The sequence below is a fragment of the Babylonia areolata genome, chromosome 20, assembly GCF_041734735.1.
Source record: "Babylonia areolata isolate BAREFJ2019XMU chromosome 20, ASM4173473v1, whole genome shotgun sequence".
In the NCBI taxonomy this organism is placed as follows: Eukaryota; Metazoa; Mollusca; class Gastropoda; order Neogastropoda; family Buccinidae; genus Babylonia; species Babylonia areolata.
In genome coordinates this window covers 7,394,067-7,409,066 of record NC_134895.1, presented here as the reverse complement: position 1 = coordinate 7,409,066, position 15,000 = coordinate 7,394,067, and the positions used below count along the sequence as shown (strand labels likewise).

At 43.6% G+C, this 15,000-nt stretch overlaps 1 protein-coding gene and 1 non-coding gene across 2 annotated transcripts in view; one reads left to right on the top strand and one right to left on the bottom strand.

Annotated features, from left to right (window-relative positions):
* LOC143295115 (otoferlin-like) overlaps positions 1 to 15,000 on the bottom strand; it is a 566,370-nt gene that overhangs the window by 159,259 nt on the left and 392,111 nt on the right. The window lies entirely within an intron of this gene.
* LOC143295532 (5S ribosomal RNA) lies at positions 6,761 to 6,879 on the top strand. Its single transcript, XR_013057025.1, has one exon. It is a non-coding gene; the product is annotated as a 5S ribosomal RNA (ribosomal RNA).

Below are 15,000 nucleotides of genomic sequence, written 5' to 3'. Positions count from 1 at the left end.
TGCATGTACATCATGCATGTGTGGATATGTGTAAGATCGTGAGAGATATACTTCTCTTCCAGCAGCCTCGATCACCACCATGTCCACGAACACCTCACTCAACGACAGTGTCTTCCATACTGGTGTGGACGACACAGCCAACTGCCGTGTTGTGTCCCGTTATGACTACATCCCAACGAACAACCCACACAACATCATCTCACGGCACACTACCTTTCTCATTGCCAAAGTCATGAACGGTGCCGTTGCTCCTTGGACTGCGTTCATAGGTCTGCCCCTGAACGTTGTCAACTGCCTGGTGTTCTTCAAGCAGGGTGTGCACGACAGGATCAACTTGTTGCTCTTCTGCCAAGCTTTCATGGATTTCCTTGTGGACGTGGCGGTCATTTTACATTCCATTGAATATTGTTACACGCTTCTTGCAGGGAACTTCCAGGTTCACGGGCCGTGGATGAGGTTTAAACAAAACAACGGGATCAATACTTTTTACGGCTTTGTGTATGTTTCTGCGTTCGTCTCCACCATGATCGCCTGTGAGAGATGCCTTTGTATCACCTATCCTTTCAAAGCCAAGAAGTTCTTCAAATCATCCATATCAGCACTTTTCGTCGCGTTTGCTGCAGTTGTGCTGGTAGGCGTTCACTACATCATCAGTGACCAGTTCAGAATCGGCTGTATACACTACATACAAGATAATGTGACAGTATCGGGCTTCATTCCCAGCCAGTTTTACCTCCAGCATCAAAAGCTGGTTGACATAATCAACGGAGTTCTTTACGGGTTTGGTCTGCCTTTTTTCTTCATCACAACCACCATCATCACCACCATCATCACCACTGTCAAACTAAAGACCGCCGCAGCGTGGAGACAGCAGATGAGCTCAGTGAGAGAGGACCATGGAAATGAGGTGGCCGTGACCAAAATGCTCATCGCAGTGTCCTGTCTGTTTATAGTCTGTTCGCTTCCTAACATCGTGATCAGGCTCATGCCAGTGTTTGTCTCGGATTTCAACCTGGGTGGTCGCTATCAGAATCTGTTTATGGGCTTAATAGCCACGCTGCATACGACACCAGCAATAAACTCAACGCTCAATTTTTTCTTCTACGTGCGCATGGGATCTAAATTCAGACAGACTCTGAAACAACTATTCTGTGGAGATCGGAAAGCACGGAAAGGGAGTGGCAATATCAATATCACGCAAACGGCTTCATCGTCCACTCGTGGAGATCCGAAGTGAGTTGCAATGTCGGCGTGCTGCAAACAGTTCTATGGGGTTAGAGTGATAACTGAAAGGCAATGGCAGGAATGAACAACGTTGTTATGACGCAATTTCGAAGTCTAGATGTTAAAAAAAAACACCCAAAAAACAAAACAAGAAAAACAAGCAAAACAAACAGAAAAGGGAACTTCCATTTTGATTATTACTGGTGATCTCATAGTCCAGTTCTTTATACAACAAATGTGTGTGCAGTATAACTTTTACCATTTTTAAGCGTTGTTATGACGCAAACAATTTCGAAGTCTAGATGTTAAAAAAAACAAAAAAAAAACAGAAAAGGGAACTTCCAATTTGATTATTACATGTGGTCTCATAGTCCAATTCTTTATACAAAAAATGTGTGTGCAGTATAGTTTTTAACCATTTTAAAGCTTTTGTTTGACAAGTCCGAAGAAACAGAAGGAATGGAACCATCAACAAAAGCAGAATAAGATGCCTTTACACACGCTTTTCTTTCTCAATCTCACAAGTGTGAATTGTAAATTCTTTCTTTTAAAACTCACTAAAAAAATCATACCATACGTTGTAAGAGAAACAACAAAGCAGAAAGGTATTGTGATGCACAGCAAATTTCAAGTTTCTGGGTGGTATGTCATGAAGTGTATCCTTTATGGGATAAACCACAAAGTAATCCAACATGACAGGTACATTTTCCTATTTCCGAGTGCTTGGTGAGCTCAAATGCTGCACTGCTGAGCTGAGTTCGAATCACAGGACGTTCTGCGTATCAACTCACATTTTCGCTGCCATTCTCAATGTGTACAATTCTGCTGGTGAAGTACTGGATGCGTCTCTTTTCTCCACGCATCTGGGATGTTTCTCCCCTTTGGCCACAAGATCTGAGTTGCGTGTCAGCATTAACCCATTCAATCCCATGGAGATTACAACGTCGACAAGATCATCTGTCATAGTTATGCGGGGGGGAAAAAAACCCAACAACAACAAAGAAAACATTCTGAAATTGACCGGTTTGTCCTCCAAATTAACACGTGGGAACACAGCCAGAAATACAGTAGACGTTAGTTCCTTAGGACATGTATACCATTTCAAAGAAACACGTTTTAAAGCCATGGGCATTGCTCATAGCTCAGGCTCAGGGCTGAATGAGTTGAACCTGGTTATAACGAAAAGCAGAGCAGACCAGAGCAAAGTGCAGAGCACATTTTCTCAGCGATGCAGTTGAATAAAAGACCGCACACAGTTCAACACAATGCAGTAAGGCTCTGTTCTGTGAAGTCCTGTGCAATGCGGCGCAGCACAGCATAGTGCACTGCACTACAGCATGGTGCAGTGTATTTTGTATTTGTATTTGTATTTCTTTTTATCACAACAGATTTCTCTGTGTGAAATTCGGGCTGCTCTCCCCAGGGAGAGCGCGTCGCTACACTACAGCGCCACCCATTTTTTTTGTATTTTTTCCTGCGTGCAGTTTTATTTGTTTTTCCTGTCGAAGTGGATTTTTCTACAGAATTTTGCCAGGAACAACCCTTTTGTTGCCGTGGGTTCTTTTACGTGCGCTAAGTGCATACTGCACACGGGACCTCGGTTTATCGTCTCATCCGAATGACTAGCGTCCAGACCACCACTCAAGGTCTAATGGAGGGGGAGAAAATATTGGCGGCTGAGCCGTGATTCGAACCAGCGCCCTCAGATTCTCTCGCTTCCTAGGCGGACGCGTTACCTCTAGGCCATCACTCCATTGTAGCACCTCTCTCAGCGCAGCACAGCACAGGACTGTTTCAGTTTCAGTTTCAGTTTCAGTAGCTCAAGGAGGCGTCACTGCGTTCGGACATATCCATATATGCTACACCACATCTGCCAAGCAGATGCCTGACCAGCAGCGTAACCCAACGCGCTTAGTCAGGCCTTGAGAGAGAGAGAGAGAGAGAGAGAGAGAGAGAGAGATAAAAAAAGAACTACTACTACTAATAATAATATGTATAAGGCAAAAATTTGATGAAGTCAAATATAAGCGTACAAAATAAATAAAATAAAATAAATAAATAAATAATAAGAATACAATGTTAAAATAAATAAATAAATAAATAAATAAATAATAATAATAATAATAATAATAATAATAATAATAAAAATAACTAAAAAAAAATAAAATAAAAATAAAAAAGACAACAATGATGATAAATAAGCAAATAAATGTAAAAAAAAATAAAAAAAAAATACAGACACACATTCACACATACACACACATACGCATAACAGATATGTACCAAACATGCAGTTTCACAGATATGAAAGCAAGCACAGGGCAGTACGGAACAGTACAGAGCACGGCACGGCACCACACCTCATGAAAACCCGTAAATAAAGAGGACAGTCGACACTAGTCTATACTAAACTTCGACTTTGGACAACAGAGAAATCTCTTGTGATGATAAGAAATACAAATACAGTCACGTCACTACACTACACTACACTACACAATATACTACGCTATGCTACACTACAGTACACCACACAGGACACTACACTACACTACACTACACTACACCACGCTACACTGAACGACACTACACAACACTACACTACGCTGCACAATATAGTAATCTGTACGTACACTCCACTCCAATTCTCAAGGCCTGACTAAGCGCGTTGGGTTACGCTGCTGGTCAGGCATCTGCTTGGCAGATGTGGTGTAGCGTATATGGATTTATCCGAACGCAGTGACGCCTCCTTGAGCTACTGAAACTGAAACAGAAACTGAAACTCACGGAGGAAAAGAAAAGATACAACATCAACAGATACACACAAAAAAATAATATAAATAAATAAATAAATAAATATCAAAGAAGAGGCGGAACTCTGTGGAAACAATGGTTTCTGATGACGATCAGCCAAAACACCAGGACCATTGCACATGGATATCTGCCCCACAGTCCAACAGACCAAGAATAAAGGGTGTGGAAGCACAGGATGTCTGTCAACACCAGGATCTGTCGACACGCTTCCCAGGCATATCTTCACTAAAGAATCCTTTCATTCAGAACCATGAGGAAAAGCTTCTGTTTCAAAGCTTTCCGTCTGGTGCTGTGTGAGGGGTTTTAAGAATCACTCCTGTGGGAATGGTGGCGCTGAACCCTGAAACAGCTCCAAGTGAGTAAAACTGTTCTTTAAAAAAAAAAAAGAAAAAAAAAAGCAATGAATACGTTTTCATTATCTTTGTGTGCCTTGCTCTCTTCGCGAAGTGGACCATTTGTTTTGATCTAAACTGTTGTTCCAATATACCTATCACTCTTTTGTTATACTGGGCAGCCTATAATACATATCTTAATCAGTTTTGAGGTTTAATTAAAACTGGGTGAGTCCTGTTATCAGAGGTAGAAACCGTCGGCTGCACATATTCTCCTGATCGCACGCCGGTAATCTAAATTTTGGACACATGCAACAGCAGATCGCAATAGTAAGCAGAGAAGGCGAAAACAGAGAAAGCATAATTTGCAAGGAATGGAATATGGGTACTGTTGGGGATGAATTTCATTTTGTTTTAGAATGTCCCCAAAATACTGTAATTCGAAATAAATTGATACCACATGAATATAAATCGCATCTGGTAATGTTCGGTTTATGCAATTTATTCAGTGCTGGGAAGAAAACACAACTTAATCAAAGTAAATTCATAAAACTTGGAAAGGTTGGGTAACTTTTCTCTTTTTCATTATGTTTAAGCTTGATTTTTGTTGTTGTTGCAAATCAACATTAGCGTGTGTGTGTGTGTGTGTGTGTGTGTGTGTGTGTGTGTGTGTGTGTGTGTGTGTGTGTGTGTGTGTGTGTGTGTGTGTGTGTGTGTGCGTGTGTGTGCTTGCGTGGGTGTGCGTTTTTGCGAGTTTCGGAGACATCTTTGGACGAAAGTTGTGATTCGATGAGTATGTATTGTTATTGTATCCTCTACACCCCAAAAGGGGCAAAAGAATTAAATTTCTTTGAATCTTTGAATCATTTGGCTTTTATTCGATGTGAAACACCAGTATAATTTTGTGAGTCCATTGGGTTTGTCTCACCATCAACCGAGCATACCCTTTCCAGGCGTCTTTTATTCGAGTTCTTACTGTCATTCCACAGACCCACTATGTCACAGAATATAAGCCACGCGAGTCCTGTGTGTAACATACCTGTGGCTCAGCAGGCCTTTGGCATAACGGACCTGTTCCATGACGGACCTGTGGCATACTAGACCAGTGGCATACTGGACCTGTGGCATACTAGACTTGTGGCATAATGGACCTGTGGCATAATGGACCTGTGGCATACTAGAATTGTGGCATAATGGACCTGTGGCATACTAGATCTGTGGAATACTAGATTTGCGGCATACTAGATCTGTAGCATAATGGACCTGTGGCATACTAGATCTGTGGCATACTGGACCGGTGGCATAATGGACCAGTGCCATACTGGACCAGTGGCATAATGGACCTGTGGCATACTAGACTTGTGGCATACTAGACCTGTGGCATACTAGACCTGTTGCATGATGGACCTGTGGCATACCGGACCTGTGGCATAATGGACCTGTAACTTTACAGGACCTGCGGCTTACTGGACTTTTATGTCCTTTAGTTCAGGGCATCAAGCAGTGGCTCATTTTATCCTATGTTTGACCAGTCCTCAAGCCACTGAATGTCTGTCAGTGTGTAACCACAATAATGATATAACCGTTGAAGCCAGTTGCTGTTATTGTGTTGGGATGTCATTTCCTAATCGTGCCCTTAGTATTATTTAGTATATAATGATAATAACAATATGATAATGATAACAACAATAATAATAATGGACATTCATATAGCTCGTTTCTCAAGAAAGACTGCTCAAAGCGCTTAACATTTCGTTCCCGCTACCCACCTACCCCTCCCACCCCCTGCCCCTTCCCACGTACGCACAGAAGCACATGCCAGAATACATCTACGCAACTGAACCTTGGAAACACCCCACGGACGTATGTCCGTCCGTGGAAACACTCACCCACCCTGTGACGCCCTCCAGAAAACGTATCCTAGCAACAAGCACTCAGGCACGCACACACACACACACACACACACACACGAATGCATGGATACTCGCTAGCACCTCCACACACACACACACACACACACACACACACAAACACATGGCAAATAGCTTCCTCACAATAAGGCATGCATTTAAAACCAGACCATACCAACACCATCACAGAAAAAAATGACTACTGTTGGAAGAGAACAGATGGGAATGATAAAGGTAAAGGCTGTTTCTCCTGTTTTGAGGAGGGTTCAGGGGGTTTTCATGACAGCAGTTTATTGCGTAAAACTATCTTATCTTATTTATCCGACCTCAAAATGAACGACGTCTATGCTGGTTCGTTTACTGCAGGCTGAAGGGCGCTCCATTCATTTTGATGTAGCTCAAGGGGCCCCGATAGTGTAATGGATGAGACAGTTTCTTCTCACCCGAACACGCAGGGTTCGAATCTGCCGTTAGGACTTTTTTGCCAACGTCCATACCACGTTGAAAATACCGGTTCTCGTCCGATCACCGAAGTTAAGCAACGTCGAGCCCGGTTAGTACTTGGATGGGTGACCGCCTGGGAACACCGGGTGCTGTTGGCAACCTTTTTATATGGATTTGTCCGAACGCAGTAACGCCTCCTTGAGCTACTGAAACGAAAACTAAACTCTTCAGAGTGTCTATGTGTCTTGCTTTGGGCCTTCTCTATACGCGCGAACCTTCCTTGAGAGCTGACCAATATGTCCATCAACTGTCTGGGTATGCATGCGACTGTCGTCCACTCTGATCGTGTGGCCGGTCCAGTGTAGACGAGCCTTTAGCTACATCGACTCGAATCTTTGTGGCTGCTTTCACCTCTACACTCCATCTCGCTCCCTACGATCGGCTTCGGATCCACTTTGTTTACGCATACCCAGATTCAAACACTACACTGTTGGACGCCGTTCCTTCTGTGTCTCTGGACCTTGTATTTGGAATGAACTTCCTGTTTCGCTTCGTCAGGTCTCCACACTCAGCTCTTTCAAGTCTGGCCTTAAAATCCACCTCTTCACAGATAGTCTCCCTCCCCTACCTCTTCCTTGTCTTCAGTTTCTCCAGTTTTAGAGTTATGCATGCGTGTAAATGACTGGTGTGAAAGCGCTTAGATTTGTCTCTGCACAAGATTCAACCCTATATAAATACTATCATTATCATTATTATTAGCCAGATCTGCGCGAGCATTCCTTGAGCTGACCATGCGTACATCAGTTACTTGGGTATGCATGCGACTGTCGTCCACTCTGATCGCAAGGCCACACCAGTGTAGACGAGTGAGCCTTCAGCAAACATCGACTCGAAACTTGTTGAGCCAGATCCGTTCAGCACGTCCTGGTTTGTGTACTCTGTCTGTCCTGCCAGTGGATTCTCATGATCACGTGCAGCGCTCTCGTGTGGAACAGCTCCCGGCTTCTTGATGTGCTGACGGTACGGGGGCCACGTTTTACGCTCATTCAGTGTAATAGCATTTATTTTTGTGGCACTTTGAATGGATGTGTGGTTGAGATTGCGCGTGCGTGTTGTTGTTTGTGATGCTAGGGGAAGAACAAGAGGGGGAGGAAAAGGGAATGAACACCTCACACAAGATCGTTTTGCAAAGATTCACTATTCTGATCTCGTCAATGCGTCAATATGACAACGCGCGACAATGCGCTACAATGCGCGAGCCTCTCATCAGTGTGACAACAGGCCAGACATCGAAACACTAGGACCCGTCCGGTCCAGCCGATTCTCACGCTCTGGCTTACAGTTGCTGTGACGAGATCAGAATAGAGAACCTCTGTAAAACGACCTTGTGTGAGGTGTTCATTCCTTTTCCTCCCCCTCTTGTGGAAAACGTTGTATCGAAGATAGAACCCACCCCAACAACTACAACATCAGCAGTAGAGAAATGACTCCAGATTTGTAGACATTGCTATCTATTTGTGGACAGTCTGATGCCTTTCTGCTGGATGACCTTTACTAGCAGTCTTCCAGATGCTTGACTGGAAACACACACACACACACACACACACACACACACACACACACACACACACACGCACACATATTCAGTTTTAAACGTCATCTCTTTTTCCACTGAGCCACCTGCAGAGACTGTGCCACCCCAGGCACTTAAAGTTCTCCACGCATTTCAGCCAGCATGAAATTGCTTTAAGCGGAAGAGCCATGGCACAGGGGAGTGATGGCCTAGAGGTAGAGGCGTCCGCCTTGGAAGCGAGAGACTCCGAGCGCACTGGTTCGAATCACGGCACAGTCGCCAGTATTTTCTTCCCCACTACTAGACCTTGAGTGGTGGTCTGGACGCTAGTCATTCGGGTGAGACGATTACCCGAGGTCCCGTGCGCAGCATGCGCTTAGCGCACGTAAAAGAACCCACGACAACAAAAGGATTGTCTCCGGCAAAAATTCTGTAGAAAAACCCACTTTGACAGAAAAAAACAAACACCTACAGGCAGAAAAACAAATACCAAAAATATAAAAAAAAAAAGAAAAGAAAAAGGGTGGCCCTCTCTGTGTAGCGAGGCGTTCTCCCTGGGGAGAGCAGCCAGAATTTCACACAGATAAATCTGATGTGATAAAACGGAGTTATACAATACAATACAATATAAAACAATACAATACAATACAATACAATACAATACAATGCCACTCTCTCGGCAGGAGGAACCTTGACCCAGTGGCACAGGGGACATTTACGAACTGGAGAGCCCTTCATGCTTGCAGTAGATGACTAGGACTTCTTTTTTTATTGATTCATTTTAAATCACGATTAATCTATTTCTTACTTAAACAAAACAAAACTGGTGGTGCACGTCACATGGGAAATGACCCCAATTAGTCAGAATGACAAAATCAGGATCGTGGGGGGGAAAAAAAAGAAAGGAAAAAAAAAAGAAATAAAAAGAAACACACATTACATAGTTGACAAGAATTTTGTTTCAGTTTGTATGATAACGGATTCACTCAACATAACAATTGTGCTCGCACGCATATCTTACAACACATACTCTTTGCAAGTCCATAGTGTTCCAATGGTTAAGCGTTGCTTCATGTTACATTCATTACTGATTTTTTTTTTTTTTTAATCAGCATAACCAACAATAAGAGTATTTCTCCTTTTCACTGATATTTTACAATTTGTTACACAGCTACTGAATTTATTTCCCAGCAGACGTAACAACAATGTAACAGTGACAATTCCCTAAAATTATATTTAAAAAAATATATTACGAGGTCTTCACACACACACACACACACACACGCACGCACGCACGCACGCACGCACGCACACACACACACACACACACACACACACACACATATATACGGCCGCAATAGCCAAGTGGTTAAAGCGTTGGACTTTCTATCTGTGGGTCCCGGGTTCGAACCACGGTAACGGCGCCTGGTGGGAATAGGGTCGAGATTTTTTTCCTGATCTCCCAGGTTACCATATGTGCAGACTTGTTAGTATCTGAACGAAAGCAGAAGATCAAATACGCACGTTAAAGAACTTGTAATCCATGTCAGCGTTCGGTGGGTTACGGAAACAAGAACTCACCCAGCATGCACACCCCCTAAAACGGAGTATGGCTGCCTGGCGGGGTACAAACGGTCATGCACGTAAAAGCCCACTCGTGTACATACGAGTGAACGTGGGAGTTGCAGCCCACGAACGAAGAAGAATACATATATGAATACCTAGATCATAACACATACCTACATACATACATACATATATAGACAGACAGATAAAGAGAGAGAGAGAGAGAGAGAGAGAGAGAGAGAGAGAGAGAGAGAGAGAGAGAGAGAGAGAGAGAGAATGAAATAAAAGTTATGCCTTTTTCTACATAAAAGTAGTTTCATTAAACTTTTAAAATTACCAAAATAAATAAATAAATAAAAAAAATCTGTAGACTAGGACTTATGAGCGTCTCGTTAAGCTCTGTCTTGGATCTCCACATCGCCTGCTGGAACCGACTTTCTGAACGCTGGACCTCTCGCCCACCTTGTCAGCCAGAGCCAGTCTTCGCAGGCATGGGTATACAAGCCCTTACTGGGGTGGGGGATGGGGGTGAGTGGGTGGGTGTGGGGGAGGGGTGGGGGGTACAGACCAAGATTGGTTAGCAAGTCAGTCGAAGCCGCTGTTGTTGTGCGCAATCGGCTACACAGATCCAGAGAGCTTCAAATTCTTCTTCTTCTTCTGCGTTCGTGGGCTTCAACTCCCACGTTCACTCGTATATACGCGAGTGGGCTTTTACGTGTATGACCGTTTTTATCCTGCCATGTAGGCAGCCATACTCCGTTTTCGGGGATGTGCATGCTGGGTATATTCTTGTTTCCATAACCCACCGAACGCTGACATGGATTACAGGATCTTTAACGTGCGTGTTAATTTTGATCTTATGCTTGCGCATACACAAGAAGGAGGTTCAGGCACTGGCAGGTCTGCACATATGTTGACCTGGGAGATCGTAAAAATATCCACCCTTTACCCACCAGGCGCCGTCACCGTGATTCGAACCCGGGACCCTCAGATTGAAAGTCCAACGCTTTAACCATTCGGCTATGGCGCCCGTCGCTTCAAATTCAAATTATGGTGCTTTGTTCGAGCCTCGCTGACCAGTAAGTCCATCTCAAGGCTGGCTATCTTCACATTAGCATCTACTTCAAGTCAAGGATAAAATAAAATAAAAATACACATAAAAAAACTAGTCACTGAAGTGAGAGCTTAGTTGCCAGGTGATGACTGTGTTGTGTCTACCACGCTCGCTCGGTTTGCATACATAAACATGAAAGGATGCAAGTACACAGAGAGATGGCCCCAGACGTGTCTTGCATTCAGTTGGTATGTTGCTACCGTTACCAATATCCCATCAGCCTTTTTTTTTGTACTTCCCGCGCGGTTGCACTCCGCACTCAATATGGCTGATTATTTTGGTTGGGTATAATGTTCATCATTATTCTACAAAGACTAACTACAGACCAACTACTCTGGAGATTAAAGACTGACCTGTTCCCCCGTCAGAAGTACTACCCTCTCTGACACGTCATATCACCCCCTCCCCACCCCACCCCCCACCCCCACACACACAACGTATGCCAAGGATTATATCCACGTGCGAGATTGTCATTGCACACGGTAATTGTTGTTTGCTTCTCTCAAGCACTGCCTTCTTCTTCCTTTCCTTCTGCTGTCATACATTACAAATAAAGCAGTCGTTGTTTATTCATTTATAGTCTGTTCATCTAAGATGATGATATTAGACTGAAAATAAAGCTGTAGAAAACTCAGCATGCCTTTATATGTTCCGCCACCCCCCCTCTCTCTCTCTCTGTGCCTCTGTATGTGTGTGTGTGTGTGTGTGTGTGTGTGTGTGTGTGTGTGAGAGAGAGAGAGAGAGAGAGAGAGAGAGAGAGAGAGAGAGAGAGAGAGAGAGAGAGAGAAATCACCATTACCTTACTAACCCCTCACTCATCCGTACTCCACTATACCTAAGGAAGGAATCATCACCAGTGATACAGGAGTGATGGCCTAGAGGTAACGCGTCCGCCTAGGAAGCGAGAAAATCTGAGCGCGCTGGTTCGAATCACGGCTCGGCCGCCGATATTTTCTCCCCTTCCACTAGACCGTGAGTGGTGGTCTGGACGCTAGTCATTCGGATGAGACGATAAACCGAGGTCCCGTGTGCAGCATGCACTTAGCGCACGTAAAAGAACCCACGGCAACAAGAGGGTTGTTCCTGGCAAAATTCTATAGAAAAATCCACTTCGATAGGGAAAACAAATGAAACTGCACGCAGCAAAAAAAAAAACAACAAAAAAATGGGTGGCGCTGTATTATAGCGACGCGCTCTGCCTGGGGAATGCAGCCCGAATTTCACACAGAGAAATCTGTTGTGATAAAAAGAAATACAAATACTGCACACTTTTCAAATAAAAACAAAGCTGAAATTCAAAATGCGTTGACCGCTTCAACAGTCTACACCGGGAAATGCTCATGACGAAATGTCTGGTATGTTTGAAACTTTGCTTGATGTAACTGTTCTCTTGCAGATTTGAACAACTAAATGTCATGAATCGAATGGACAAAACAAAGAGACAGGTCCAGATATCATTCACGGAACTTTACTGATAGCATCCTTTCCTGTTACTACCATAGATGCCTTCATGAAACTATATTTTCCGTAGGGAAAAATGTGGAGAAAAAAAATCCCATTTCACTCTGACACATGAACGATCAAGAGATAGACCCATTTTCAGTATCAAGCTGCTTTGCTTTGAGAAAGTATTTGGAAAAGAACTGTACTTACACACACACACACACACACACACACACACACACACACACAATAGTGAGACCCCCGTCCCTCCCCCTTTTTTCTACACTCCACTCACATGCAGACTTCCATATGGTGTGCGCCTATCCGTTTGAGTAGTGTGTGTGTGTGTATGTGTGTGTGTTTGTGTGTGTGTGTGTGTGAACTCAAAACTCATTTAATTGTCTTAAAACCCATCAGAGGAATTACGGACACTATAAACTAAACACAACAAACAAACGAAAAGTAAAAGCAATAAACTGTGAGCACATGCAGGATATTCCACAGGACATAGATATGGACTGCGAACTTCAAAGCATTCATATATGTATATTTTGCCAGTTCTGGTTGGAAATAACTCAGTGGCAACAGAGAGTTTGGATTATTGTGTTGTCAGTGTCCTCTATGTTTAGTTTGATCAGGTAAGGTTGTAATGTATAATTGTTTGCAATTTTGCAATGAAAGGAGAGCCTTGAAATGGTCCCGTTCTTTGTGCTGTTCCAAAATTGAACATATTTATCCTGTAGTTTATTCATAACAGAATATTTTAGTCGCTTAATGTTGAGTGTGCCTTGGTTCTCCCACACGTTGGAAAACCCAATTGAAACCAGTATCTTTTTGATAAAATCAAGCCAAGGAACTTTTTCCAATGAATTCATCGATAACATATCATATGCTTGTCTCAAATAGCTATCTTCTTTTGATTCTATGATGTGCACCCAGAACGATATAACCTGACACACTGCGGTCAGAGAAATGGGGTATCTGCCTAACTCTGCCAGGACTGGTAACTTAATTGATGTGTGTGTGTGTGTGTGTGTGTGTGTGTGTGTGTGTGCTGATCATGTGCAAACGCAGGTCTGAACATACCCACATTTAATTGTTTATGAAGAATCCTGTTACGGAAATTGAAATACCAGTTAGGATTAAAACACTCCAGACAAATAGTTATCTCCCTTGCTTTTCCCTACAGACGACCCATTTGTTGGGGTGAGGAAAAAAAATCACAAAAAAATACAAAATATAAACTGAATGAAACTCACTGTACTTGACCCACTGACCCCTCTCCTCACGCCGTGTGAACGCCCACCCCCTCCCTCTTCACTGCTCTCAGGAGCTGAATCACAATCAGTACCCACTTGCCAGCAGCTTTCGTCACTGCAGACACTTTATTCAACGTCTTCATCATCCTCATCGATGTCGAGACTTTCAGTTTGAAGCATTTCAATCACTTCAGCAGTGGTAAAAGCCGCTGTCGTGATCTAGTTTGCTCCAAAACTTTCCACTTGTATCGCATGCGACGCCATTTTCGATATGTATGCAAATTAGCTTGTCAACTCGCTCGCTCGCTGTGGAGTGTATTGTTAAGGAATCTCGTGAAGAAACTTTCCAATCCACCCTTGACACGTTTACAATGCCCAGTGTAGCTGCGATTGTTATGCTACCCCATGAGGGAAACGTGGATGTTTTTTTTTTTTAAATAATTGTCGAAACCGCTATAGCGTTCCATCGTCCGGAGTGATTAAGTTCTGAGTAAGACCAGTCAATGTCAACCAGTCAATATCACGCTCGGTCTGACAAGCTATTTTTTTCTCACCCAGCAGATGAATGGAAAGCCGTGTAATAGTCTTCTGCTTCTGAAACCGATTCGAAGTTAATTAAGCAAACAAGATACCAACTTTAAACGCCCACTGGTGCAGGTAAAAGCGTCTTTCGACAGCACTCTGTACGTAAACACCATTGACACTGATCGTCTGAATCCGCGTTATTCCAACGCACCCGGCTCTGGCTGGTCCTCTTCAGTTCGGCCTACGTCATTCCGGCCGCCCTTGTCTCTGCCTCAATGCTTCTCCGCCAGGTCTGCTTCGGACGGCCAACTTTCCTTTTCCCCTGTGGGTTCCAATCAAGAGCCTGTCTTGTGATGTTTGTTGCAGGCTTGCGTAGTGTATGGCCTATCCATTCCCATTTCCGTTTCTTGATTTCCGTCTCCAGTGGGGTCGTCTGAATCCACTTTTCTTCAATTCGATATTCTCTCTCTTCATTTTCACGACTCTCGTTAGAATAAAATTTTAAAAAAAAGAAAAAAAAGAAAGAAAAAGAGAATTGCTCTCGTCCGTGTTATGTCCACAGCAACAGACGTTTCCATACAACAAGATATCATTCGTTGTAACTAGGTATATCCCAGGTTTCCTAGAGTAGACATCTCCTTGAGTCGTTCGGCAAGGCCGTCAACGGATTGTGACGCTGCTTTGAATGAATGACTAATGAAACGTATACTTACAGTGCGCCCATCCTCGGTTGAAAACCAAGCTCTAAGCGCTGTACAAACCAGGGGTCATTTGTACAACAGGCTGCCTACAGCCGGTT